This window comes from Erpetoichthys calabaricus, chromosome 2 (assembly GCF_900747795.2).
Source record: "Erpetoichthys calabaricus chromosome 2, fErpCal1.3, whole genome shotgun sequence".
NCBI lineage: Eukaryota > Metazoa > Chordata > Cladistia > Polypteriformes > Polypteridae > Erpetoichthys > Erpetoichthys calabaricus.
This window is the reverse complement of record NC_041395.2, coordinates 332,635,188-332,649,213: the sequence shown is the minus strand read 5'-3', so window position 1 is coordinate 332,649,213 and position 14,026 is coordinate 332,635,188. Positions and strand designations below refer to the sequence as shown.

Below are 14,026 nucleotides of genomic sequence, written 5' to 3'. Positions count from 1 at the left end.
GATGCGCATTTAACCAATTTGCCATGAAACTGATCGACAATTTTCACGTTAATTCATTAGACTTAATCGTTTCTCGGTGCTAGTATTGACCATGTAATCTTTTCTTCTGTTGGTTACCCTTCGGGATGAAATCCTTCAATAAGATTTGAACATAATGTCATCTTTTATTGAAAACTAAAAGTGAGGAAAACTTTAAAATTTATAAGAGCTGAGAGTGCAGGAACTGTGTCTGACAAAAGCATTCACACAAATCAGAGGTGAGAGGTCCATGGATGTGGTTGAAAATGTTTTAGAGGAGGGCGGGACTTGAAAAAATCTCTTAGCAATACTCTTGTCTCGCGGGACTTGAAAAAATCGTCTTAAGGTTTTCTTTTATAATAGAGAGATTTATTTATGTACTTATTAATTGATTGGCTGTTTTATCTCTCCTGTGAGTCTGTATCCTTGTTTTTATGTTTCTCCTGCCGTAGGCATCTAAATTTCCACTTGGGATTAATAAAATGTATCTAATCTAAAACTGTATAGTTTAGAATTCAAACAGATAATTAGTAGAAATAAAGGGAACTTGGTATACATATAATTTATTTTCGAGATATATTCAGATACTGAACCATCCACATTTATTAATATTCCCCCTTACATTTGAGAGCGGGCGTTGCAATTTTTCATTCAAAAAGATATCTGAAAAGTGTTCACATTGGATACCCGGAGGTTGGCAGACACTGCTCTGTGACAATGTCAATGTCAATTTATTTATATAGTACATTTAAAACAACATAGTAATGCTGTGGCCAAAGTGCTTTACAATAATAGAATAAAAGAAAAAACAAACAAAATAACATAAATAACATAAAGAGAAATAGAAAATATATGAACATCCATCCATCCATCCATTATCTAACCAGCTGAATCCGAACACAGGGTCACGGGGGTCTGCTGGAGCCAATCCCAGCCAACACAGGGCACAAGGCAGGAACCAATCCCGGGCAGGGTGCCAACCCACCGCAGATATATGAACATAAATAAAAATAAAACAATAAATAGAAGTAATGTTATATAATCACAATGAGGAAACCATCAGTATTATTGAAGGTCATGGAATGCAAGTGAATAGAAATGAGTCTTTAATCTTGTTTTGAATTGTAGACGACTCTTTTATGTGATGAGGTAAAGAGTTCCACAGGCGAGGAGCAGCAGCTGCAAAAGCCCTGGCCCCCTTAGTTTTACACTTAGTACGAGGGACAACAAGAGACAACTGATATATGCAATACAATACAGTACAATATGCTGTACTGTAGGTAATATAATAAATATTAGAACAGCATCAAAATGTCAGCTTGGTGAATTCAGTTAATGAACATGTTTTAGTCTCCTCTGAACATTATTTGACCATTTTTTTTTGTTCTTTATTTCCCCTTATACAATTTCTTGTATTAGGAATTTGTTAGTTTTCTCATACCCCTAGGGGTCAGATCGCAGGGTCAGCCATTGTACAGCACCCCTGGAACAATTACAGGTTAAGGGTCTTGCTGAAGTGCCCAGTAGAATAGGATCTCTTTTTTTGGCAGTGACGGGGATTCGAACCGGCAACCTTCTGGATACCAGCACAGATCCTTAGCCTCAGGGCCACCACTCCGCCCCATCACTATATTTTGATAGTGATGTCAGCCTGTGTGTCAAGTAGTAAGGCCATGTCTCATTCTGATTTAAATTTGGCTCAGTTAATAGCATTGTGAAATGGTAGAAGCTTATCAATTTCAAGCAAAATGACTGTTGTAGATTTTGCCCTACAGTATTAACTAGTGTAGGACAAGTACCAATATTTATTTCTATACAGAGGGAGAAATGTTCCACTTCCAAGATTTCAACAGATTTATATGTTTTAGCCCCCCCCCCCCCCCCAATAAAACATTACCAGAGTGATGTACAGTATGTCTGTCTGTGTATCAGGGTGTGAGTTGAATGAAACTTGACATTGTTATTAGCATTGATCGGCAAATTCTAGAAGCCTATTGATTTTGAGTAAAATTGCTCCAGTAGATTTTGCTCTATGGGGATAATGATTTTGTGTTTTCTGAGCACATTTATGTCCCATATGCAACACAGTAGGGGAAGGAGAATATAAATTAATCATGATAAGATTTTTTCATTCCACATAATTCCACAGGATTCCACAATGGTCTGAAATATTTTACTTTGAAAATCACAGCTTTATGTAGGGGAAGTCATGTGCTTGACAACCTGGCTTTTCATATTTTGCCTTTTGTTTCGTGTATTTGATACTGTAAAGATGTACCCTTTTTGGCCCCCTTTCAGATGGTGTTTTAAGTTTTCGCTATCCCTTGAAGCTAAATAAATAATTTCTCTTAATACTTGTTTTCGCTAGAAGCCATGTCACCTGTGCTTCAGAACAAGTAACTCACCTGATGCTGAACATGTTCAGCCCCAGCCATTACTTTGATGTTAGACTGTCTAGGAAAAGCTTGGGTTGCTGCTAGAAGAGGTGTTGGTGAGGGGAGCAGGGGGCGCTTACCCTGTGGTCTGAGTGTGGGGATCCCAATGCCACCAGTGCAGTGACAGGGGGACACTGTGCTGAAAAATGGCACCATTCCTTCTGATGAGATGAGGCACTAACTCTCTCTAGAAGATCCCTGGGTATCTTTCGTAAAGAGTGTTTTCTGATGTCCTGGCTCAATTGCCCGCCATGGCTTGGTCACTCTGGACACCAAATCATCCCCTGTCCTTTGAATTTCACTCTGTTATGTACTCATGACAATTATCATGACAGTTCAAACAAGAAAAGAAAGATGACCTTAAAATCTGCATGGCTGAGATTTAAGGATAAACTGAAAGTAGATAGACTGAAGTGGAGGTTGAAACACTAAAGATCTAAGATTGGCAAACTTGTTTGAAGGGCAGCACTAAACTCAAAGTTTTAGACAGCAGTTTAAGCCTGGAATCTTATCTGAAAGATATTCTGTGCTTACAATGCTTATTTATTTAAGGGAGTTTACTTTTATTTTAAACAAAGTTCACATGCCCTTTAACAAAGAGGTCTTCCTTAAATAGCTACATAATATGATGTCAGATTTCATGTAGATGTAATGAAATGGACTCATTTGTTCTGTTTATAACCCTTCGGGATGAAATTCAACGATAAGATTTGGACAAATTCATTAACCTTTATATGGTTGAGAGGAGGGTGGGACTTGGAAAAAATCTCTTGGCAATAGTCTCGTCTCAAGATTTTCTTTTATTATATATATCCATCCATCCATCCCACTATATCGTAACTACAGGGTCACGGGGGTCTGCTGGAGCCAATCCCAGCCAACACAGGGCATGAGGCAGGAAACAAACCCCGGGCAGGGCGCCAGCCCACCGTAGGGCACACACACACATACACACCAAGCACACACTAGGGACAATTTAGGATCGCCAATGCACCTAACCTGCATGTCTTTGGACTGTGGGAGGAAAACCACGCAGACACGGGGAGAACATGCAAACTCCACGCAGGGAGGACCCGGGAAGAAAACACCCAGGTCTCCTTACTGCAAGACAGCAGTGCTACCACTGTGCCACCGTGCCACCCTATATATATATATGTATATATATAATATATATATATCATTCGTAGTCTGAAACACAATCTGATTGTATGGGTGGTTACCTACCAGGTAACGCATGTGATTGGTCTGCAAATGGCAAATGTCCACCATGCCCTCACTCTGCTTCTCGCGACTTGCAGACCAACCACTTGCGTTACCTGGTAGGTAACCACGCATACAATCAGATTGTGTTTCAGACTACGAATGCTTTGAATGTAATTACTCCAATTTCCAGGCTGTCAAATAAACGAACCACACGCCGTGGCGCAGCACAAAGGGACTTCGCCTCTGACACTGACATCCGAGGTTCGATGCCCACGAGGAGATGCAGTGGAGTGTGTACGCCTGATGAGCCCAAATAAGGGCGAAACACGTGTCGCGTACTCTTTGCATTACTTGACAGTAAACTATAAACTGGGATGCCCCTTCTACACATGTTCCGGGGGAGCAATCTGCTCAATACCCTAGCTAAGGATGGTGCCTCAGTTTCAAGCAGGGCTCCATGGGAGATGGAGTTCTCCACAGCCCTGTTGGGATCTGTTGGGTGGCCACCATGGGGTGCTGTATGGGTCCCTGAGCCGGCCTGAACAAATCTTCAGCCCTGCCTGGAAGTGCAGTCAAAAGCAGGTGATCAAGCACCAGGAGCACTTCCAGGTGGGCTATAAAAGTGGCTGGCAACCACCACTCAGGGCCAGAATCAGGAGGAAGAGGATGAGGTTGCCAGGGAGGAGTGGTGGTTCTAAATGGGTGTTATTGTGGTTTGCGGAAAGTGCTTTGGGACTGTTTTTGTGGCTGGGGGTTCACAGGGACGACGAGCCCTCCAGCTAAAGAAAAATAAAAGTCTTTGTGTTTTTTACATGTGCCTCCAAGTGAGTCTGTGCCGGGTCAGGCGCTATACAGCGGCCAATTCACTATATATATCTTGGCTATCTAATGAGAATGCCATCAACAGACACTTAGACATAAATCCAGCATATGCAAACTTAAGAAAAACATGATCATAATAAATAAACTGTACACCCAATACCCCCCCCCATCATACTGACTTAGACCCCCCCCCCCCCCAGCACCCCCTCCACATAATGTTTTGCTATATATTGCCTTTGATTCTTGTAAGTCTAAGCATTATGCTCTGATGAAGACCCCTGGCAGGGGTTGAAAGCTCAGGAATAAAAACTACTTTCCGATACGTGATTCATTTTTCTCCCTTTGTGGATCTCCAGCTGCAAATATGCAAACCGTATCACAGACCTTCTCTTCCATATATATATATACAGTACTGTGCAAAAGTTTTAGGCAGGTGTGAAAAAATGCTGTAAATAAAGAATGCTTTCAAAAATGGAAGTGTTAATCATTTATTTTCATCAATCAACAAAATGCAGTGAATGAACAAAAGAGAAATCTAAATCAAATCAATATTTGGTGTGACCACCCTTTGCCTTCAAAACAGCATCAATTCTTCTAGGTACACTTGCACACAGTTTTTGAAGGAACTCAGCTGGTAGGCTGTTCCAAACACCTTGGAGAACTAACCCCAGATCTTCTGTGGATGTAGGCTTCCTCACATCCTTCTGTCTCTTCATGTAATCCCAGACACACTCGATGATGTTGAGATCAGGGCTCTGTGGGGGCCATAACATCACTTCCAGGACTTCTTGTTCTTCTTTACGCTGAAGATAGCTCTTAATGACTTTGGCTGTATGTTTGGGGTCGTTGTCCTGCTGCAGAATAAATTTGGGGCCAATCATACGCCTCCCTGATGGTATTGCATGATGGATAAGTATCTGCCTGTATTTCTTAGCATTGAGAACACCATTAATCCTGACCAAATGTCCAACTCCATTTGCAGAAATGCAGCCTCAAACGTTCAAGGAACCTCCACCATGCTTCACTGTTGCCTGCAGACACTCATTATTGTACCGCTCTCCAGCCCTTCGATGAACAAACTGCCTTCTGCTACAGCCAAATATTTCAAATTTTGACTCATCAGTCCAGAACACCTGCTGCCATTTTTCTGCACCCCAGTTCCTATGTTTTCGTGCATACTTGAGTCGCTTTGGCCTTGTTTCCACGTCTGAGGTATGGCTTTTTGGCTGCAACTCTTCCATGAAGACCACTTCTGGCCAGACTTCTCCGGACAGTAGATGTTTGTACCTGGGTCCCACTGGTTTCTGCCAGTTCTGAGCTGATGGCACTGCTGGACATCTTCTGATTTCGAAGGGTAATAAGCTTGATGTGTCTTTCATCTGCTGCACTAAGTTTCCTTGGCCGACCACTGCGTCTACGATCCTCAATGTTGCCCATTTCTTTGTGCTTCTTCAAAAGAGCTTGAACAGCACATCTTGAAACCCCAGTCTGCTTTGAAATCTTTGTCTGGGAGAGACCTTGCTGATGCAGTAGAACTACCTCGTGTCTTGTTGCTGTGCTCAATCTTGCCATGACATGATACTGTCTTCCACAACCTCACCGTGGTAGCAGAGTCTGGTTGTTCCTCACCTAGTTTTAAGCCTCCTACACAGCTGTTTCTGTTTCAGTTAATGACTGCATTTCAACCTACGTGTGACATTGATGATCATTAGCACCTGTTTGGTATAATTGGTTGATCAGACACCTGACTAGAATCCTACAAAATCCCTGACTTTGTGCAAGTGGACCTATAAGAATTGATGCTGGTTTGAAGGCAAAAGGTAGGAACACCAAATATTGATTTGATTTAGATTTTTCTTTTGTTCGCTCACTTTGCATTTTGTAAATTGATAACAATAAACAATCATTATTTATATTTCTGAAAGCATTCTTTGTTTACAGCATTTTTTCACACCTGCCTAAAACTTTTGCACAGTACTGTATAGGTGCTGACCCATTGAATACTTTGTGGCTATGCATTAAGATTTTGAAGTTAACGTGTGCTGCTATAGGAAGCCAATGTAGTGATCTGAAGAGATGGGTGATATTTGCCCACCTCAGCTACTTGAACATCACACTTGCCACTGCATTTTGACTCGTCTGCAACAACTTGGTGACACATGCCAGTGCTCAAGCATCTAAAAGTAATTCATTAACAAAATGTTGTGTTTATTTGGCTACAGTTCTGGTTTGTTCTTTTGTTTTGAGAACGATATAATCAACTTCTGTTTATACAGACCATCACGATTAACTAGACTGTCTTTCTGTTTGCTTGTCTCTGCTTCTCTAAATAAAACTGAAGTTTCAAATTTGTCAATTACACTTGTGGTTCACATTACTATTGCCACATGGAATTGTGCCAACTGGCACATAAAATAGTGAACAACTGTGGTGACATCATCAATAAAAATAGCGAGAAGAGCAAAACACAAATTAATAATTGTTTCTTTAATCCTTAAAACAGCAAACTTAAAATTAATATTAAGTGTAAAGTCCTGTTTTAATCTTGTGTGCAGTATTACCAAAATGGACATTGGCTCCCCACAACTAAAACTGGATAAGTGTATTAGAAAATGTAAAACGTACAGATGGATTATAATTTCCTTTACTATATTTTCTTCCTCGTTTTTTTTGTTCTGCAGTTCTCCTTCGTCTCTGTACCCCTGATTTATCTCACATAGCCAACGAGATTTGATATAAACCAACTTGCATTCTACCCCTCAGTACTTCATTCCTCCTAGATGTACAGTATATTCTAATTTCAGGGGTCCTGATCAGGGGGATTCTGTAAGGGCTGTGCAGAACTAATGAGCAACACCCACTTTATCTGAAGAATATCCGTCTATAAAAAAACGGATATCCTCTCGTGTGGATATTAATTTCTGTTTTAGAAAGAAGGGTTAATACACAAAGGGAGCCTCAGCGTCCTGCTTGCCTTGACTCCTTTTTTATTTTTAAAGCCACCCTTCTTCTGCTTAATGTTCCGTGATAATAATTTAATTCCAACATGCTGAGTATTTAATGGCCCCATGTGATACGATATTTTAATGAAGGTCAACATGTGAGCGATGGGCAAAGTTTTGGCAGAGTACCAGAATTTGACGTTTGTCTTAAATGGGGTAAAAAAAAAAAAAAAAAAGATGAATTACTATAACAAATTATGAGAGTTTTACATTTTGCCTGAGTCTTAGAGAAAATGCTTAGTTAGCTAAGTGCTTGTGGAGTGGGCTAGGAAAGGAGGATATGGTTTGTGAAGTGACAAGTGCCCTCACCAAACAATGCATGGAAAAGAAGAGTGGTCACTTAGGTTGTATTGAAGCAATAATGATGAATATGCACTCTTCAGGCAAACTGGTCACCTTGACACTATGCAATCAATAAAAGTGGCATCCACTAAAATTGGGCAAATCTCCTTGCCCCTAAACTTGGAATATGTCAGTCAATAGGTCTTTTGTAGTCCCTAGTCAGGTCAACTGAGTACTGTAGTCGATTTTATTTGCTCAGGATACAACACCAGAGATAAGGACACGCGTTGCTGGTGCTCCCTTCTCATGTCAGTCACTAGGACACATTCCTCTTGTTGAAATCCGATACTTTGTGTCTTTAAAAAAATATAAATATCCTCTCTTCTGGGCCGCATTTTGACTGATTACTCTTTAACACAAAATGTACCGTGTGTTGGTGTGTGTAGTCCATAATAAAGTGAGCTTTTTCATAATGCACAACAATGACTTCACCTCTGGGCTTGTGAAAGGTTGAAGGATGATAGTGCAAACGTCTCAAAATGGTTAGTGATGTGCAGTATAGGGTATCTGCCATAGACAAGATGTCCAACATCATTAAAACTAATAAAGTCACCATGTGGCAGCAGACTGATAAGATGACATATTATATACTCTGGACAGAAAGAGTGTGTGCTGTGAGATCACGGAGACGATGCATCACAGACAGTTGGTTTTGCTGGACACTTTAAGCATTTGCTAAAACTTTTAAAATGTGCCAGCCACTGTCGTTAATGGAAGACTTTCATAGGCACATGAGTGTCTGTGGCACAGGCACTTTAAAAAGAGGTACAATAGGTGCAGGACAAAAAGACACGTTCCACACAAACTAACTATCGTATTATGTGTCCTAATCATCATAATGTTCTCAAATATCTCAGCAGCATTAGGTGGCATCAGAGCCCACTGATGTACCCATCCACACTCACACAGGCCAGTTTAGAATTGCCAGTCAACCCATCTTGCATCTTTATAAAGATGTGATAGACACTGGGAGAATGTGTGTGATGCCCACAGACAATGAGTGCACCTCATATCCCTGATCTGGATTAAAAAGGTTTGAGGTTTTCAAATGCATGTTAATCTTTAATGTATTTCTTTTCTTTTTTGGAAATCAAATGATTACTCTATTAACAAACAAAAATATTAACTTTATTTTCTAAATTATTAGCACATGCCTGTTCTACTGCCTTTAGTTATTTAAATATTCATGACAAATTTTCTTGTTAAAAATGTGTCAATGTACTTCTTCTTCTTCTTCTTTCGGCTGCTCCCATTAGGGGTCACCACAGCGAATCATCTTCCATATCTCTCTGTCCTCTGCATCTTGCTCTGTCACAACCATCACATGCATGTCCTCTCTCACCACATCCATAAACCTCCTCTTAGGCCTTACTCTTTTCCTGTTCCCTGGCAGCTCTATCTTTAACATCCTTCTCCCAATATAATAATAATAATTCTTTACATTTATATAGCGCTTTTCTACTCAGCATCTCTCCTCTGCACATGTCCAAACCAATGCAATCTCGCCTCTCTGACTTTGTCTCCCAACCATCCCATCTGAGCTGACCCTCTAATGTTCTCATTTCTAATCCTATCCATCCTTGTCACACCCAATGCAGATCTTAACATCTTTACCTCTGCCACCTCCAGCTCTGTCTCCTGCTTTCTGGTCAGTGCCACCGTCTCCAGCCCATATAACACAGCTGGTCTCACTACCGTCCTGTAGACCTTCCCTTTCACTTTTGCTGATACCCGTCTGTCACAAATCACTCCTGACACTCTTCTCCATCCATTCCACCCTGCCTGCACTCTCTTTTTCACCTCTCTTCCACAATCCCCATTACTCTGTACTGTTGATCCCAATAATTAAACTCATCCACCTTCGCCAACTCTACTCCCTGCATCCTCACCATTCCACCGACCTCCCTCTCTTGTTCCTACTGACCTTCATTCCTCTCTTCTCTAGAGCATATATCTCCACCTCTCCAGGGTCTCCTCAACCTCCTTCCTACTTTCGGTACTTCCACAATCCCCATTACTCTGTACTGTTGATCCCAAGTATTTAAACTCATCCACCTTCGCCAACTCTACTCCCTGCATCCTCACCATTCCACCGACCTCCCTCTCTTGTTCCTACTGACCTTCATTCCTCTCCTCTCTAGAGCATATCTCCACCTCTCCAGGGTCTCCTCAACCTCCTTTCTACTTTCGGTACTTCCACAATCCCCATTACTCTGTACTGTTGATCCCAAGTATTTAAACTCATCCATCTTCGCCAACTCTACTCCCTGCATCCTCACCATTCCACTGACCTCACTCTCATTTACACACATGTATTCTGTCTTGTTCCTACTGACCTTTATTCTTACTCCTCTCTAGAGCATATCTCCACCTCTCCAGGGTCTCCTCAACCTCCTTTCTACTTTCGGTACTTCCACAATCCCCATTACTCTATACTGTTGATCCCAAGTATTTAAACTCATCCACCTTCGCCAACTCTACTCCCTGCATCCTCACCATTCCACCGACCTCCCTCTCTTGTTCCTACTGACCTTCATTCCTCTCCTCTCTAGAGCATATCTCCACCTCTCCAGGGTCTCCTCAACCTGCTCCCTACTATCGCTACAGATCACAATGTCATCAGCAAATATCATAGTCCACGGGGACTTCTGTCTAATCTCATCTGTCAACCTGTCCATCACCATGTGTCAATGTACTACTGTGCAGAAACTGTAACAATCCAGTAAGTAATTGAAAAACATGTAGAAATCATTAAAATGGCAACAAGGTCCATCACATTAATTGAGTTATTGAAATTAATTAAATCGAAACCCAATTTTCATAAATATTCTTTACTGTTTTCAAGTAAAATTTAGAATGAAAAAAATTTCCTCATAATTTGTTGATTGGTGGAATTCACTAAAGCATTTTTTGCAGCAAATATTCTTGGTTTGGTGTTGACTTTTTTTGCTTAATATTTTTCCAGGCAAATCTCTGTGTAAAGACAAACATGCACCAACTTTTAATTTTTTTCCCAGCTCCCCATAATGCTTTGCGAGGCAAGTGTGACATAACAGAGCTATAGTATCCAAGTTATATAGCGATTATTATATTATATAAAGACTCAATATTTCATCTGCTGCTAACTGTCTGTCTTTTTGTACATCTCATAAGCTACTCTATAATGCACCTTCTCACTTTTTATTGTAATTGGCTTTTGCACTACTGATTATTGCACTTTATACACAGGTCTACTTTACAAGTTCTATGTTATTTATCTTATATGTTATAATTTTATACTTTTTATATTTTATTGTACGTAGATGAGAGAGAGACAGTATTTCAATTCTCCTGTACGTTCTGCACATATAGTGAATTGACAATAAAAGGCGATTTGATTTGATTTGATTTTGATTTGATGTCACAACCCAATTGCGTATGCAGAAAACTTTCACACATGCATGCTGTAAGCATACACACCTCATATTTTAGTATCTGTTTCATACATGCGTGATGTCACTACCCGATATACTCCAGCAGGAATTGCACACCACATACGTTTAAAAAAAAATGAATAAAAATAAAATCTTGCAATATTTTAATTTGCAGGGATACATTAGATGATCACAGATTTATTGTACAATGTGTCTTTATTGTTGGATTATGTTCCTCGCTTATGTAGAGCAGATTAGGACAGAGATGGCTTCCAGAGTATACAATCATATGAAAAAGTTTGGTTTTTAATAGTTGGGTTTTAATAGTTTAATTCTTTGTATTTTTGTTTCTCATTGGCTGAGCTTTCAAAGTAGCAACTTCCTTTTAATATCTGACATGCCTTATGGAGACAGTAGTATTTCAGCAGTGACTTTAAGTTTATTGGATTAACAGAAAATATGCAATATGCATCATAACAAAACTAGACAGGTGCATAAATGTGGGCACCCCAACAGAGATATGACATCAATACTTAGTTGAGCCTCCTTTTGTCCTCTAGACGCTGTCCTCCTATAGCCTTTGATGAGTGTCTGGATTCTGGATGGAGGTATTGTTGACCATTCTTCATACAAAATCTCTCCAGTTCAGTTCAATTTGATGGACAGCCTGCTTCAAATCATCCCATAGATTTTTGATGATATTCAAGTCAGGGGACTGTGACGTCCATTCCAGAACATTGTACTTCTCCCTCTGCATGAATGCCTTTGTAGATTTTGAACTGTGTTTTGGGTCATTATCTTGTTGGAATATCCAACCCCTGCGTAACTTCAACTTTGTGACTGACGCTTGAACATTATCCTGAAGAACTGGTTGATATTGGGTTGAATTCATCTGACCCTCGACTTTAACAAGGGCCCCAGTCCCTGAACTAGCCACACAGCCCCACAGCATGATGGAACCTCCACCAAATTTGACAGGAGGTAGCAGGTGTTTTTTTTGGAATGCGGTGTTCTTCTTCCGCCATGCAAAGACTTTTTGTTCTGACTAAGTAACTCAATTTTTGTCTCATCAGTCCAAAGCACTTTGTTCCAAAATGAATCTGGCTTGTCTGAATGAGCATTGGCATACAACAAGCTCCTCTGTTTGTGGCATGAGTGCAGAAAGGGCTTCTTTCTCATCACCCTGCCATGCAGATGTTCGTTGTGCAAATTGTGCTGAATTGTAGAACAATGTACAGATACACCATCTGCAGCAAGATGTTCTTGCAGGTCTTTGGAGGTGATCTGTGGGTTGTCTGTCACCATTCTCACAATCCTGCTCATATGCCGCTCCTGTATTTTTCCTGGCCTGCCAGACCTGTTGGGTTTAACAGCAACTGTGTCTGTGGCCTTCCATTACCTGATTCCATTCCTTACAGTTACACAGACTGACAGTTTAAACCTCTGAGATAGCTTTTTGTAGCCTTCCCCTAAACCAGGAGACTGAACAATCTTTGTTTTCAGATCTTTGGAGAGTTGCGTTGAGGATCCCATGCTGTCACTCTTCAGAGGAGAGTCAAAGGGAAGCACAACTTGCGATTGACCACCTTAAATCCCTTTATATCTCATGATTGGACAGACCTGTCTATGAAGTTCAAGGCTTAATGAGCTCATCCCACCAATTTGGTGTTGCAAGTAATCAGCATTGAGCAGTGACAGGCATTCAAATCAGCACAATGACAAGGGAACCCACATTTGTGCACAGCCAGTTTTTCACATTTGCTTTAATTTCATACAACTAAATACTGTGTGGGACATGGCCGGCCTTTTATCCCGGCCAATACCCGCAAGCCACTAGGTGGAGCCCTGCCTGCAACATAGAGGTGCCCAAGTTCCAGCGGGGCATCATGGACAGTGGAGTTTTTCATCACAGCCCTGCTGGATACCATGGGGGCCTCCAGGGGATGCTGCAGGATGGCCCAGAGACTTTGGTTTCACCTATAACCCGGAAGTACGTCTTAGTCACGGCGACAGAGGGAATGACGTATTTCCGGGATGAAGAAGAGGAGTTTTCACCTGATCCGGAAGTGCTGAATAATCACATGGACTGAGGAATCAGAAGCATTTCTAGGTCATGAACTATATAAAGGACTGTGGGAGATTCCAGGGTTGAGCTGAGCTGGAAGGAAGGGTAGCAATGCGTCTGGGAGTGGAGGATTGGTTATTGTATTGTGTATTGGATTGGTTTATGAGTATTGTGGAGTGGAGGGTGCTTTGTGCACATTATTGTCTGAATAAATATTATTATTGGACTTTTATCTGGTGTCTGACGTATTGTCCGAGGTTTCAAGGGGTCGACAGCGCCCCTATCTGTCACAACTGCTTCACTAAAAATCTTTGTTCGGAAAATACCGCAGTGCTCAGATGTTCCTAGGAAATGAAAGTCATACCACTGTTATCTTTTTTATTGAAAGTAGAGTCAATTATTATGCGGGCTGAGAGGAGTTCCCAAACTTTTTCATATGACTGTATAAAGAGAGAAGTGCCAGTAGGGTGTAGCACAAACCAATCTTTGAGTCCCTGTGGGCCAGTGCCCCAGCCTACTTACTGGCCATTAACAGTGTTCCATATAAAGGAGGCAGGCACAGACTCTCTCTACCGGCCCATGGAGACACTTTAAAGGGTTCTATTCAATAAGGGCGCCCACAAAAAGGCGAGCTTCAAAAGGGCGACCTCAATTGGGCGCAGCGAATAAAGGCAAACGCAACAAAATTATTACAGAAAATTTATTAGATAAAGGCAATGATTGAAC

General features: G+C 41.0%; 1 protein-coding gene across 19 annotated transcripts in view; it reads left to right on the top strand.

Moving 5' to 3' along the window:
- The window catches only part of LOC114647337 (serine/threonine-protein kinase BRSK2), a 1,001,270-nt gene that overhangs the window by 563,895 nt on the left and 423,349 nt on the right, over positions 1-14,026 (top strand). The gene's annotated exons all lie outside the window — the stretch shown is intronic.